Source organism: Notothenia rossii (assembly GCF_949606895.1).
Source record: "Notothenia rossii genome assembly, chromosome: 9".
NCBI lineage: Eukaryota > Metazoa > Chordata > Actinopteri > Perciformes > Nototheniidae > Notothenia > Notothenia rossii.
The window spans coordinates 45,274,495-45,290,410 of record NC_136907.1 but is presented as its reverse complement, the minus strand read 5'-3'; the positions used below and the strand labels follow the sequence as shown (position 1 = coordinate 45,290,410).

Sequence of the window (15,916 nt, the reverse complement as noted above, 5' to 3'; positions counted from 1 at the left end):
TCGCTCCGTCATCCAAATCCTCTTCATAAGGAGGCTCCTCTGTGTCTCCATCACTGTTCACAACATCTATCTGGAGGTCGGATTCCATTTCTTCATCCTGTGTTTCAGTCTGAGGTTTATGACTTTGTTGACTCTCTGATGTCTTGGAGCTGGTCTCCTCTTTGTGATCTATTTCCTGCTCCTCACTCTCTGTGTGCTTTTCGCATTGCACTGTTGATGTTTTTTCTTGTAAATCCTGATGGGTTTGATGTTTGATGGACATCTTTTCTTGTTGTTCCAATGCAAGCTGAGAGGTTACTACAACAAGGCAGCCAGAGCTGAATCCATTGTCCTCTCCAGGTCCACCGGCCCCAGTATGAACACTTGTCTCTGACTGTCCAGGTGAAACGTGTGCTTCAATTAAGGATGTGCCTGTATCCTCTTCAATGTGAAGGGCTGACAGTTGCTTCTGGTGACACACACTGCACTTCAAATATCTCCAATAGTCTTTGCTTATGTGACCAGCAGGGCAAACAAAACTACATCCATCCACCTTTATGGAATTTGTTTCCTCATTTTCTATTTTCATATTGAAGCTTGAACATGTATCCTGTGAGTGATGGTTGTGTTGGAGAGAAAAATAGTTGTAGTTTGGGGCAGAAAGAAACTTTATCTTTTCAGATTTCTGTTTACCATTTTCCACAGATCCTTTCGATCCACGCCTCGAGTGGATTTTCGGTATGTCAATTTTGGCATTGAGTGCAGACAGTTTTAGTTCAAAATCAAGTTTTGTCTTTTCTTTTCTAAGCTCCTCCTCTTGGGCTTCCAATGCATGCTTCCTCTTCAATGCAGCCATGCGTTCTTTAAGGACTGCGAAATGTGCTTCAGCTTTGATTATTGCAGATGAGCGGTATGATAATCTGAACAACTTCTGTGGTCTTGAATCATTGTCCTTTAAACATAACATGTGTGGTGCAATGTCCTTAGGATTTAGCTCGTCAGAAGATCCACTTCTGTCCTTTGATGCGACTTCTTGCATCATTTTGAATTGTCCTTATTTAAATATCCACAGGAGAAAACGCTGCCTGCGTGTCAGAGTGCTTAATCACTGTGCGCACCCGTTCCCAATGTCCGACTATTCTTTAAACTTGTTCCATTGTTCATTCCCATGCGGCGAAACAATGACTCCAGCACTCCAATAGGGAGGCCGTTTTCCTATAAAGCCACTGGAGAAAATGTTCACATACCGCCCATGTTCCTGTGCCGTTGTTGAAGTCGGTCCAGGCCCGGTGTGTGGAAATTACACCAGGTGCTCTGATCACCCACTGCCCAAAACATGCCTTCAAAATAAAAGCATAGAAACTACTAACTTATGATAATAACAATAATAAACAGCAAGAAAATAAATGTTAAACTATTAAATAATATAAAGAGATATATATAGCTCCAACAACTACTATTTTAAGCAACAAAGCCATAACCAGCAGCAATGGATATTTAGGAAACCCAGAGGCCAGAGTTCCACACCCCTACTTTCCTATGAAGATTCTTCAGAAAGATTTCAAGCGCATTCCAACTCCTTGCTCTGCTTCTATGAAGGATGAGCAGCCAGCAACACCCACAATTTGATAAATAGATCAAGTTTTCCATTTGAAGAATTATTCAATTATATACATTTTTAAAACCCGATAAATCCAGCAGTAAATCGTAATGCCACTAGTAAATAATACGTAACTTAGGTACTAAAACCTTTGACGAGATATCATTAGGAATTGTGTAGGTCTTAATTTTACACACAGCATCTATTTAATTCTGTCCGTCCTTGGAGAGGGATCCCTACTCTATTGCTCTCCCAAAGGTTTCTTTCCATTTTCCCCAAATTAACTATGAGCTTTCTTTGGGGAGTTCTTCTTATCCGATGTGACTGTACACACTGTAAAGCCCTCAGAGAGGTTTTATTTTCAGTTACCAATGTTAGCTTGTTACTGTCACTTACATAAAGTAGCTAACATTACCTTGTGACTGTCACTCATCTATGTTAGCTGATGTTAGTTTGCGCCATTGCCTAATGTCTGTTAGCTATTGTTAGATTGTGACTGTAAATGTACGGACGTTTGCTAACGTTAGCTTTGTGACATTGTGTCATAGACTGTATATAAAAAATATATGTCTATATTTATTTTGTTTAGAATTCTTTTTTATGAATAAAATAACTTTATCTTAAGTTTTTTTTTCTTAAATGTATTTTTCTATTGTAAGAATTAATGGTAAGCATGTGGACATATAACATTTATTTTTTTGACAAGGATGCTGTCTCTGTAGCCTGGTTTTCTACTGTTGCTAGGTAACAGTGTGGGGGTTTGCTCACATGACAAACACCGCCTCAGAGGCTGTGTGTGTGTGTGTGTGTGTGTGTGTGTGTGTGTGTGTGTGTGTGTGTGTGTGTGTGTGTGTGTGTGTGTGTGTGTGTGTGTGTGTGTGTGGGTGTGGGTGTGGGTGTGTGTGTGTGTCATGGCAGAGAAAAAGCACTGTCTTTCAGTGAAGCAGGCACACACTTATTAACTCTTGACACGTTTCCTCTTCTCTTTCCTCCTCTCCATCTGTGGGCTATAGGGAAGAGTTTTGGAGGTGCTTTGAATAAAATAACAAGGGGATTTATGGCATACAATACATATATTCAACCAAATGTAGTCCTGCCTAAAGTCCAGCCAAAAACACTGAAGGTCCAGGGAAACACTGATGATGTGGCAGCAGGTGGCAGCTTCCAAGCAGTCTACAGTTAAACCAAAAGAGCGGCACCCAGTTGCAATGCGACAGAGTGGTGATTTGCCATTAAGTTCTGCGTCCGTCTGTGGGAGTGCCGTGGATGTGGGTGTTCCCGTCTCTGAAGCTGTGGGTGTGGACCTGGCCCGGAGCGTTGTGGATGTGTGCTCTGTGGGTGATGTGTGTTCTCCATGTGTTGCTCTCATGTTGGCTGCTTGTGAGCTGTACAAGGTGTCTGTTTAGGTGACTGCCTTGGGTGTTTTCGGTTCAAACTGTAGTTTGATTTTATGTGGGGGGGTGTTACGTGCCCGTGTTGTGGTTGTGTTTGTGTGTGCAAAATATGAAATAACCGGGAGAGAGAAAAAAGAGAGGAAACTGATTGCTGAAGCCACAAAGTGAGGTTTTAATTAATAAAAAAGTAAAGAGGCTCACCAGCCAAATTGCAAAAAACTAACTTAAGTAACTAAGAACAACTTTCTTCCAAAAGAAAGTGACTAAATAGTACAACACACACAAAGGTAAACTGGAGCACATCTCCTAACAATTCACCAAAACACAGGTTACTAGCACAGAGACACCATGCTGCACACATGCAGCCAGAGGAGAAGGAGAGAGCGACTGCAGCCTTCCTCAGGTCCTTTTATGGAGGCCCTGCTTGGGGATTGGGAGCACCTGAGGGAGAGGCTGCACCTGGATGGAGACAATCAGGGGGAGAGGGGGAGGGAGAAACACAACACGGCACGTAACAACTGGAAACAGCTGTAAGATCGTTTTTATTTCTATTAATAAGCAGTTAAAATATCTCATAATAGGAATATCGGCACTAGGTCTTGGACTGAAGAATTGGTGTCAGGTTAGTAGAAGATTTTGTTGTGGAGGTCTGCAGCCTTCCATTTGCATGTAGAGTCAAAATACAGAGGATCCTGTCATTATGTTGCCTCATCTTTTGAAACACCTGTAGAACTCTTACCTGGAGACTTCAGAGAGAATCATCACACTGCATCTCAATACGTACCAACGGCAAGTCCCCCTTTGCTCCCTCCACATCAACAGAGACAGTTTTGGACAACAGTTGTTTCCAATGGCAATCAAATCTTGTAAGTCTGAGTACAGTCACATGATGTTTCTCAATTTTTCCACAGTGAGTATGTGCAACATTACTGTTAATGATTTCCCAGGAAAAGGTCATGGTTTAGAAAGAATTAGATTTCTGACATAATGCAAGTAACCATTGCAAGGAGGCGTAAGCAGGATAAACATGGTCATTTTCTCTTATTAATTTGAGTACACTGCCTGCAATATTTTTGTGAAACCTGAAAGCTTTCAATTGATTTCTGAGGCATTTCACTAAATACAGAGTTATGGCGTATACAGCCATACATAATAGTTTTAGAAAAACAAAGCATCCCTACATGTAGCCTCTTCTTAACGTGTACAGTTCAAGTCCAAAGTGACTAGAGTCTGCTTCATGAATTATAATACCTCCATTTCAGTTTAACCTGCATTTTAATTTGACAAAATTACTAGCAGCTACTTAATATCTGCCTGGCAGGTTGTAAGTGATGTGACAGAGGAGAGGCTCTAAAGGATTTATGGACATATAAATATATGACAGGGAAATGTTGCATTTGCAAGACAGACATGTTTAGGACAGACATGAAGCAGATATCACTGGAGACACATCTAATTTAGCTTCCATTAGTCGTAAAAAAACAACAAAAAGCCAGTGTTCTGTTTTTTAACCTTTCCTTCTCTTTATCTATAGTTGTCACTCCCTTCCCTCCCTCTTGCTTTCTCTTGCTCTCCATGTTCTCGCTCTGTGTGCACAGCAGTAGAATCTTAGGGCGGAGTGTGAAGTCAGTTGCATTTTTACTTTGCAGCATCTTACCTCTTTGATTTAGTGTTCAGAAACACACACTGAGGAGGCACACATGATCACAAATGCTTTGGTTCAGCTCTCCCTAACACGTACTGTCCTCGGAGTAGCAAACAGTCATTAACACCCACTGGTGATTAACTGGGACTACAGATAGAAGAGGGCAATATTATAAATGAACTCTGTATCAGGAGAGTTAAATAGAAAGCCCAGTGGATTTTCAGCATATCCTTATTTTACTTTGAAAACTATCGATCTGATTGTATGTCGTTTGACATGTCAAGGTCTGCTTTACATACTGATGGAGTGAAGGTTGGAGTAGGCTTATGTGCCATTTACGAGTCAGAGAGGGCTAATGAGGTGCATCATGGGAACTGTAGGATTGTTTATTTTTCTTAAGCTTGACCTATTAAAAAAAAAGAAAAAAAAGGCATATCCTTGCCTCTTCTGAATCAAATTTTGATCATTTTTTTCCCTCACCTTTCTCTTGCAACTCCAGCAATTTTGTGGAAGTATATCACTTTATACCTGGAGAAGGCTACCCTTTAATTAGAATACATACTATGAAAATGAACCCTAGAGGAAAAGTGAAAAAAAATTGAACATATCAAGTTTGATTTTAATAGGATATTTAAAATAATACATCTCTTTATTAGTCCTTATTCCCAAATCATGACATAGGTATTCATGGTTAAAAATATGAAAATAAATAGAAACATAAAAGCTTTTAGCATTAGGTGCATCTCAGCCAGTAATTAGAAAAGGAAGTTTTTTCCTATTTGCTACTTTGCTAGGATAAATGGGAAGCTGTCAATGTGGTCCGAAGAGCTGTCAAAGACAAGCAGGCACTGGCCCTTTAACGACTGGACCGCTCCATTCATATTTAAAGGGGGGAACTGACCATCAAACAATTAGATTCCTAGAGTCCTAGGGATATACTGAAGGAAATCCTATTAAAAAACGATATATACCACAGTGTGGATTGTTTTAATCTGTGTAAAATGCAGCAAAGAGAGTCAGCCTCCCTCTGTTCTCCCGGTCAGCCGCATATCTGTCTCATGCAGAGTCTGAGCCGCTGGTAGCTCCGTCAAGGTAGCTAGCATTAGTGCAATTATAATCGGAAACACAGTATGTAAACCTTAAACAGGATGTTATGTTTACATTGGAGGCAACTGATGCTGTTAAACATATATGTAACTTATCTATAGTTTGTATTAACTAAATACCTCGGCCCGAGTATCAAGGACGAAGATATGTTTTATAAGATGTTTTACTTTGCATAGCCTACATTTTTTTTAACTTGATTGAAGGTAAATATAAAAAAAGTATAGGCCTAAAGGCCTTTTAATTTCAGCAAATTTTGACTTTAGTCATATAGTTCGTTTAAGGTGCAAATATGTGGGTTCTTGTACTGAAACAACAACAAACACGTTTTTTTAACTAAAATGTGTTCACTGTAAATTAAAGTGTATTTTTACATAGAAAATAACATGGCTGTTTTCTGACTACAATTATGAACTATTAATCATATAGACGTCGGCGAAGTTATCGTAATATGGATTCCACATTTTAGACCCAAATAGGCAATTATTGTGAAAGTGATAACCGGAAGTGCCTGTATGATTGTCGTGCAGTCTGGCCATGAGTCTGGCAGGGTGCTGCTGACTGGGAACAGGATGCTGTCAGGCCGAGGAGACGCATCAATCTAACGGGGAGAAACCGCAGCAGCATCCTTTGTTTTCTGGAGATGGAGACCCAGGTAAGGACGGCTAACTAGCTTAGCGATACTAACCTGCCTGCCTGTCACTCCTGTAAGGACTCAAACCTTATTGGAGCCGCTGACAATACGCAGGAGTCGGGACTCTTTTTTTCCTAAATTTCCAGTCATGTCGAAAATATGGCTATTGTTCGGCATACATGCAGCAGCTTAGAGACAGTAATTTACCGCAGCATGTTTCTGAAGAGGTGGTCGGTGTGTGTGTTGGTGTGGCAGCTAGCTCTCAGCCCGGGAACAGACACATTCCTCGGTGTTATACATCCATGGATGAGCTGCTGGAGGGGGGGGGGGTTCTGGCATTGCACCACCACCAGCGCGCGCACGCATTAACGCACTCAGGTGTCGTTGGTGTTGCTCTAGCTCCTGACACGTGCAACCTGCCTTTACTAACGGGTCTCCACACTGCAGCTCTGGGCTCTGTGTAGCAGTACATAGCTGTTACCTTTCCTGTGTGAGGAGTGGATTACATTTCCAAGGCTGTTGGACATGTCTGGTATTTGAAGTGCTTTGTTGACTTTGTCTCCAGCCTTATATAATCCTGTGTTCATCCTACTTTTACTTTGTGGTGTGACAGTTTCCTGACAGTCAATGTGTGTGTTTGGTTGTGAAGTGAGTTAGTGAGCCTTATAATATCACATTTTTTATATTTTCATATAATTTGCTTTGTATACACTCTCAGTAGGTCACTACATCTAGAGTTTGGTATTGCTGTGAATTTTATTTTGTATGTATTCCTAACAATACTAAATAATCAAATAAGGATAATACAAACAATATTTGAAACACATTAGTTTTACACGTTTACAGTGTTAAAATCTTAGTGTTCAAGTGAAGACATGTATTTTACAAACTCGGTCATAAGACATTGTTTTATGCCTTTTTAAGTGTATTTTTGAAAAGAAAGAGAATTAAAGCTGCAAGCAGCGTTGAGCGGGTCTTCGACGCTCCGCAGGCTGTTGTCCGCACGTCAACGTTAGGCAGATGTCTCGAGGACTCGGCCGTTGGCAAACGTGGGAAATTTCAGGCCGATCGGACAACGTACATGAGAGTTACAGCAGTAACACAAACATTGTGTTTGATGGCGAGGGATCTGTCACCATGGCAACGGAATTTGATGACACACCATAATATGCTTACATGTGTTGAGGGCTGCATCGTTATCAAACCTGTGAAGTTTTGTGCCGTTTGAGCATGTTAACTGGAGTTATGAGAAAACCGTGTTTCACGGCGACCATTTTGTTACCAACGACATTTGATGAAATCTCAAAACTGACACATATATGTCTCGAGGGCTTGACCGTTAGCACACGTGAAATTTCAACCCTTTTTTACCATTTACACAGGAGTTATAGCAATATGGTGCTTAATGGCGAGGGAAGCGTTGCCATGGCAACAGCTATTGAGGAAAACTCATTGTCATATTGAGGTGTTGAGGGCCGGACCATTAGCCATCATGTGAAGTCTGGCGCCATTTGGACGATTTTCCATTTAATTACAACAACACCATATTTTTTGGCGAGGGATCTGTCGCCATGGCAACGGCATATGATGAGATCCCCTAATTGACATCGAGCTGTTGAGGGCCGGACTAGTAGCCATCATCTGAAGTCTGTTGCAGTTTGGACCATTTTCCATTGAATTACGATAACACCATGTTTCATGGCGAGGAAACGGTATATGATGACATCCCATAATTTGTGTAGAGCTGTTGAGGGCCGGACCATTAGCCATCATCTGAAATCTGGTGACGTTTGGACGTTTTCCATTGAGTTAGGACAACACCGTGTTTCATGGCAAGGGATCTGTTGCCATGGAAACGGCATATGATGAAATCACATAATTGGCATAGAGCTGTTGAGGGCCGGACCATTAGCCATCACTAGGGGTGCACCGAATGGGAAATTCTTGGCCGAAACCGATACCGAAAATAGGAAACAGTTGGCCGAAAACCGAAAGGCCGAAAATGATTAATAGAAATATATGTATATATATATTTTTTTTTCTTTACCAATGTTGTTCAGCTACCTGATAATGGAAAAAGTCATGATTATGGCAAAACTTAACTTAAATAATAATCACTATGGGTCCATAAAACATTTATTCAGCACTTTTGAATGCACACAGTACATTAATTCCAAGTCAAGTGCATTTTCTTTTCTCTAGGATAACTACAACAAAGTGCATTCAGAACAAAGCCAAGGTGCTTTAAAACTGCATAAACATCTAGGCCAGTAGGCCTACAACTAGGGCTGCAACTAACGATTATTTTGGTAGTCGACTAATCGGTCGATTATTTTTTCGATTAGTCGACTAATCTAACGATTATTTCTGTCACACCCTCCATCTCTGCTTCCTGTGGGCACGGCTCCTTTTCCGGGCTCCAGTGCATGTTCTACCTCAAGTCTGCACACCTGTGAATGTCACCCTGTTGTCCAGTCCCAGGATCAATTCAATCGCATTTTATTCTTGTCATTTCGCAGACCCTTGTTAATTATTATTTTAAGTTTGGAATTAATTACAGCGTCCATAAAGCTCTAGTGTGCTCTACTACGCTGTAAGCTTGGCGCTGTTTAGCAGCTCGTTGGTGGACACGCAGCCTCAACATAACTGAAATAGCGTTTGCTTAGCAAGCATTAACCATGAGACGTTCTGTTTTCCAACATGTAAGCTAACGTAAACATGACTATGGCTAACTTGCTCAAACTTACCCATGATCCAAAGTAGCAGTCCTCACGGTTCCAGGGTGCTTGCGTTTTAAATGCTCGTGCATCACTGTAGTGCTGCCGTGGAATGCTAATTCCCCTTTACAAATTCTGCATTTCACTGACTTCTTTGGCTTGTCGTCTGTGAAATACTCCCACACTTTCGAAACTCTCGGTCTCGCTTTTTTGAGCTCTTCATCACCCTCATTCTCTCTCCTTTCCGCCATCGTTCGTATTCTTTCTTCTTTGTTGTTAGTACAGAATGCAGTCATGGCAGACAATGGAGAGTATACTGCCCCCAGCACTTCCTGTAGTGCATTGCAGTTACAAATGAACATTTGCGCAGTTTTGAATTAACGTTACCGGCTCTCTGATTGTTTTTATACGACGCGTCGACACTAAAATTCCGCGTCGACGAATTTTTATGATCGACGTCGTCGATTATGTCGACTAATCGTTGCAGCCCTACCTACAACAAAATAGTGTAAATAAAGACAGTCAGGCCTTCAACAACAACAAATGCACCTATAAGTTTGGTAATCTAACGTGTTGTGATGACGTACGTAATCAAAACGCGGCGACAAGCACGGCGCGCGACCATGCTCGCGGCTGGCTCACAGCCAACATATCTGCCGCTTGGAGATATTTCAATAATATCAGAGTGAGAGGCGCGGATTGCGATTTGTAAAACGTGTTCAGCTGACATTTCTCGAGGGGGTGTAACTGCAAAGACTTTCACCAATTCGGGATTACTCCACCACTTGAAATCAAAACACCCGGACACATATGCGGAGTATGATCAACGTAACCCTGTTCTCGGACATTCAGTGATATTTTCGGCCGAAAGCCGAAAGGGCCTTTTTAACAATTTTCTGCCGATAATTTTTTTGTGGCCGAATATTCGGTGCATCCCTAATCTGAAGTCTGGTGCTGTTTGGACCATTTTCATAGGAGTAAAAGCGACACCGTGTTTCATGGCGAGGGATCTGTTGCCATGAAAACGGCATATGATGACATCCCATAATTGGCGTAGAGCTGTTGAGGGCCGGAGCATTAACTGTCATCTGAAGTCTGGTGCCGTTTGGACCATTTTCCATTGACTTAAGACAACATTGTGTTTTATGGTGAGGGAAGCGTTGCCATGGAAACGACAAATGGTGAGATTTCAGATTTCACGTAGAGCTGTTGAGGCATGGACCGGTGATATAAAAAAGTGAAGAATGGGGGACCATGGGACCGTGTCCATTGGAGTTACAGCAGCAACGTGTTTTATAGCGAAGGATCCGTTGCCATGTTAACGCCACATTAAGTAACACCAGATTTGACCTAGAGCTGTTCAGGGCTGCAGTGTTAACCATCATGTGAAGTTTGGTGGCGTTTTGAGCTTGTTAGTTTGAGTTATGAAATCATCGTGTTCCATGGCGAGGGATCTGTTGCCATGGAAACGGCATATGATGACATCCCCTTATTGACATAGAGCTGTTGAGGGCCGGACCATCAATGATAGTCTGAAGTCTGGTGCTGTTTGGACGATTTTCCATTGAATTACAATAACATCGTATTTTTTGGCGAGGGACGCGTTGCCATGGAAACGGCATATGATGACACCCCATAATTGACATAGAGCTGTTGAGGCCCAGACCATTAATGATAGTCTGAAGTCTGGTGCCGTTTGGACGATTTTCCATTGAATTGCGACAACACCAGGTTTTTTGGCGAGGGATACGCATCCCTCGCCAAAAAACCTGGTGTTGTCGCAATTGCCATGGAAACGGCATATGGTGAGATCTCAGATTTCACGTAGAGCTGTTGAGGCATTGACCGGTGATATAAAAGTGAAGATTGGGGGACGATGGGACCGTGTCCATTGGGATCTGTTGCCATGGTAACGCCAAATTAAGTAACATCAGATTTGACCTAGAGCTGTTCAGGGCCGTAGTGTTAACCATCATGTGAAGTTTGGTGGCGTTCTGAGCATGTCAGTTCGAGTTATGACATCATCGTATTCCATGGCGAGGGATCGCCTAGCATCGAGCGAACGCAAACTTTGGTGCCAAATCACGGCTATGCCGTGCGAAAAACAGAAAAACTGCGTGATAACAATTTGCCGCCCATGTTTCGAGATAATACCCAACGAATTTCGAGTCGTTCGGATAAAGCCCCGAACGCGATACAAAATTCGTACGTTTTTTCCAACGCCAAATTCAATATGGCCGACTTCCTGTACGTTATTTTATACCCCTCCAAGAGGCGTTTTTGTTCGTCTCCACACCCTAGATATGCATAGCGAGTTTCGTTCGTTTACGTGAAACTTAAAGTGGGGGGAGTTAATGTTAAAAACGGAAGTGGGCGTGGCCCACGCAATTTTTGACGCAAAGTTCTGGAACCAATTACATATTGCAAGTTGCCACACTTTCTGACGCGCGTGCACAATTTGGTGAATTTTCACATATGTTGCGGGCATCAAAGTGCGCGCAAAATGTTCAAATAATAATCATAATATCTTAATCTATAATAGTAGATCTCAATAATGTGCTAGTTTTGTGCTAGCTACGCCCAACCTCACTGTAGTCGCATGGGCTACCTACTGCCATTATTTAGGCCACTTTTGATAGAGAACCGCAGTGACGCGTCGTAAAACCCGGAAGTAAACTTCTTCCGGTTCCTTCGTGAAAAACCAATGCAAATTCTCCATAGGATTTTGGAAAATAGCTCGAAATAAGGTCTGTGGTTGACACACATTTAAGAGAGGGATCACGTTTTGTTCAGCCGGATAATCTCCACATGTCAACCCTACTTTTATAATTTTTGAATCATAAATCTAGTCGCCAAAAGCGAAATGCTAACGTTATGCTATAAACAAACTACAAGCCAGTACAGCAGCAGGGTCGCACGACTTCAACGTCACGCCAACTTAAGATCGTTTCAACTGACTTGCACTGAAACTGCACTTTGAACACTTTAAATATATTAACATTTTAAACTGTATACCACGTTTATCTAGGCCCTTTTTTGTTTTGTTTTATGTATACATGTCACACTGGGAAACGATATTTCGATATTTCTGGATGTATAACACATGTAGAATTTGACAATAAAGCTGAATTTGATTTTCGCGTGCTTGCATATTTTAACAAAGCTTTTCATTTTAGCCACACTGAATTTAACTAGAAGTCATGGCTGTGTCAATTAACAGTCTGATATCGTTTTACAAAGATGACAAGAAGAGTTTAGATCTGTCACGCGGCACCGTAACCAGTGGCACACTAGGAATAAGTGGAATAAGTGTGCAAAAATATTTAAATTGTATTTTCGGATCCTGATCGAGACCGCCGCCAGAGCGTGTCTCCCCGTTTCCTGCAGAAGGAAGCCATGCACGTAACGCAGCCCCGCTCTCTTTAACTCCAAGCGACTTTCTGCCGCTTTCCTCCGTGGTCTAGAGCTGATCGTTTCACCACGGAGGAAAGCACTTCACCAATTGTAGTAGGCCTACACATAAGGAGCTGTACAAATGCCACAGTTTTTGCGTGGCTGTGTAATTAGTTGAAAGCCCAGTGGCGATCTGCTCATCTCTCATCGAAATAATATGCTACAAAGGGGCGGACTGGACATCTGTGTGTTGAACTTTCCTGTCGGCTCCCAGACCGTATCGAGGAGGGCAGAAGCAACAAGAGCCGCGTTCACACCGGAGTACTTTTCCCACTTTAGTTCCGATATAGTTCCGAAATGTTGCGTTCACACCAAAAAGAGCCGGAAGTAAAATTAGTTCATGAGAACCTTTTTACCGAGCAGGGACTCTCATGCGGCTCTCTTGTGAGAAAAGAGCTATATTTCTGATTGGCTGGGCGGATTGCAAACCACGCCCTGTAAAAGTCAAAAAAAGGGTTGTGAAGCCACCATTTTATTAGCATTAGCATTAGCCCAGCGCAGAAACCCAGAGAGACTAACTTATGGCAACACAAAATAAAACATGGGAGCGGTGGAGATGAGGAGGTGTTGGCGTTCTGGCGATTTACTCGGAAGCTGCTGGGAGTCCCAGCAGCTTCTACTGAAGCCAGTCCCCAACAACCGGGGACTTCCGGCCGGGGATTTTGGGCGGCAGTATACGCCGTGAAGTTGTTTGCGGCCTGCCAGTAAACCCAAAGCAGAAGAAGAAGAAGTGACATAAGCGGCTTCATTTGCCTAATCCACCCCCAGGGACTTATTCCGGTGTGAACGCGATCTGTACTTAGTTCATCAGAACTAAAGAGTTCTGATGAACTAAGTTCTCATGAACCTTTGTGGGAAAAGTACTGCGGTGTGAATGCGCCTAAGCTTCAGGTTCAATAACCCACTTTAGCTTAAATGACAGGAGAGAGGCGAGCTCTTCTTGGGAGGCCGTTGCATTTATTTAGCGGTTCTTCTGTTTCACAAAATACATCAGTGACCTCTGTTTTTCTGCTTCCTCGTTTCACTTCCAGAAACATACACACGTTCCCTCACTGTCGCTCTACCATTCACAAACACACATGCACAAGCCACACCCCCCCCCTCTCTCTCTCTTAAAGGAACAGCGATCTCATCTCACTCTGCATGACCCTAATACAGGTGTGCTCTGGAGAATCACAGAATGGACGACCGTCCTCATTATTATTATGCCGTTTAAACCAATTATTTAAATGTGTTTGTTAAATTCGGCATCATGTAAGTTGCACTGACAGGTCCACACACTGCTTCCAGAGAGGCTCCTTCCTGCTGCTAGTTCACGAGCGTCAAGCTCCTCAACCCCCCCCCCCCCCCCGTTGATAATTCTCGATCGTTGGCACGCTGAGATAACAATTTTTAAAATGGCACTTCATATCAAAAAGGTTGCCGACCCCTGGTGTAGATAGAGGAGAGAACCACTACAAGTCAGGACACGTAACAGTGCAGCCTAGATGAAGGTGTGCTTACCGGTGTTGTCAGGGCTAGCATGAGGGACAAGGTTTATAGTGGCGGTGAGTAGTGATAGCAAGAGTACCGTTAACCTAGAGTTAATTTATTCACATTAATTCCCATCAACAAATCAATTGTATGTGTCACATGAAATCTTTATTAGGCAAGGCAAGGCAAGTTTATTTATATAGCACTTTCCAACACAAGGCAATTCAAAGTGCTTTACAAAAAATGAAAGACATTAAGAAAATGGCATTTAAAATCAGTCATTAAAAAGAAAAGCTAATAAAAGAAACATTAAAAGAAAAAATACATGGATAAAAGTTACAGTGCAGTCTAAGATATGCATATTTCAATTAAAAGCAGCGACAAAAAGAAAAGTCTTCAGCCTGGATTTAAAAGTAGTAAGAGTTGCAGCGGACCTGCAGGTTTCTGGGAGTTTGTTCCAGATATTTGGAGCATAACAACTGAACGCTGCTTCTCCATGTTTAGTTCTGACTCTGGGGACAGATAGCTGACCAGTCCCTGAAGACCTGAGAGATCTGGATGGTTCATAATTTAGCAGAAGGTCAGAAATGCATTTTGGTCCTAAACCATTCAGTGCTTTATAAACAGCAGCAGTATTTTGAAATCTATTCTTTGACACACAGTAAGCGAGTGTAAAGACTTCAGAACTGGAGCGATGTGATCCACTTTCTTAGTTTTGGTAAGGACTCGAGCAGCGGTGTTCTGAATCAGCTGCAGCTTTCTAATAGATTTTTTTTAGTGAGACCTGTGAAGACACCATTGCAGTAGTCCAGTCTACTGAAGATAAAAGCATGGACACGTTTTTCCAAATCCTGCTGTGACATTAGTCTTTTAATCCTAGATATGTTCTTTAGGTGATAGTAAGCTGATTTAGTAACTGTTTTAATGTGACTGTTGAAACCAATAACTATGTTGAAACCAATAACTAATTTAACCCGCTGACAAGAGAGCCCACCTCCGAAGATCGTGACTGGCTGAGGGACAGACTCGGGGGCAGGTTTTCAGGAATTTCTTGGCTTCTCTCCCCCGAGCCAGAAGAGGAACACTACAGCTTGGAAACACTTACTGTTCCTGAAATTATCAAATCTGTTGGGCATCAGGGACCTGAGGCAATTGTGGCAAGCATGGCATTGTCTGAAGAGCAACAGAGGGCAATTCAGGTGGCTACCACTGGTCAGCGAACCAACCCAAACTGGCATTTGTTCAGGAAAGGAAGGTTGACTGCCAGCAACTTTGGAGCTGTCCTGAGGTCAAAGCGTGTGACTGCTTCCTTTATTGCCAGGGTGCTAGGGCAACAACAGGCCCTTGATGGTGTTTTGTCTGTACAGTGGGGGACTATGAATGAATGTGAGGACGTCAGGGCATTCACCACTGCAACCCAGATGCAGGTCCATGAGTCAGATTTGTGGCTCTCCCTATCAGGATTGTTGGGGGCATCTCCAGATGGTCTGGTAGGGTCTTCCGCTGTGCTGGAGGTAAAGTGTCCCTACGGAGCCAGGGAAATGACAATTAGTGAAGCATTGCAAATCAAGGGCTTCTGTGTCACTAAGGAAGGAGAAACATTCAGCCTGCATGAGGAACATCCTTACTGGCACCAAGTGCAAGGTCAGCTTCATCTCACTGCAAGGAAGAAGAAATAAAAAAATTGTGAATTGTTTTTAAATTACATTTACTCGCCTTTGCAATGTTGTGGTTGTTAGAGTGTTAGGTTTCCTGTCAGCTCGTCTGTTGGGAAGATATAAAATATTAGTTTCATGGAAGTCACACCGTCACATATACTGTAAGAGCATTAAGACATACAGTACATAGGCTAAAACAAAACATCTAAAGATATAACCTTGCACTTAATAAGTCTTGTGAACATTTTCACTATTTTGA

At 42.3% G+C, this 15,916-nt stretch overlaps 1 protein-coding gene across 4 annotated transcripts in view; it reads left to right on the top strand.

Annotated features, from left to right (window-relative positions):
* Positions 1–6,242: 6,242 nt before the first annotated feature.
* The window catches only part of fam110b (family with sequence similarity 110 member B), a 110,607-nt gene continuing 100,933 nt past the window's right edge, over positions 6,243–15,916 (top strand). For 3 of the 4 annotated variants that reach the window (XR_013802936.1, XR_013802937.1, XR_013802938.1), the window contains exon 1: positions 6,253–6,377. The gene's annotated coding sequence lies outside the window, so the exon portion shown is untranslated. Of the gene's footprint in view, positions 6,378–15,916 lie in introns of all 4 variants that reach the window. The other variant, XM_079652050.1, reaches the window with a different exon arrangement.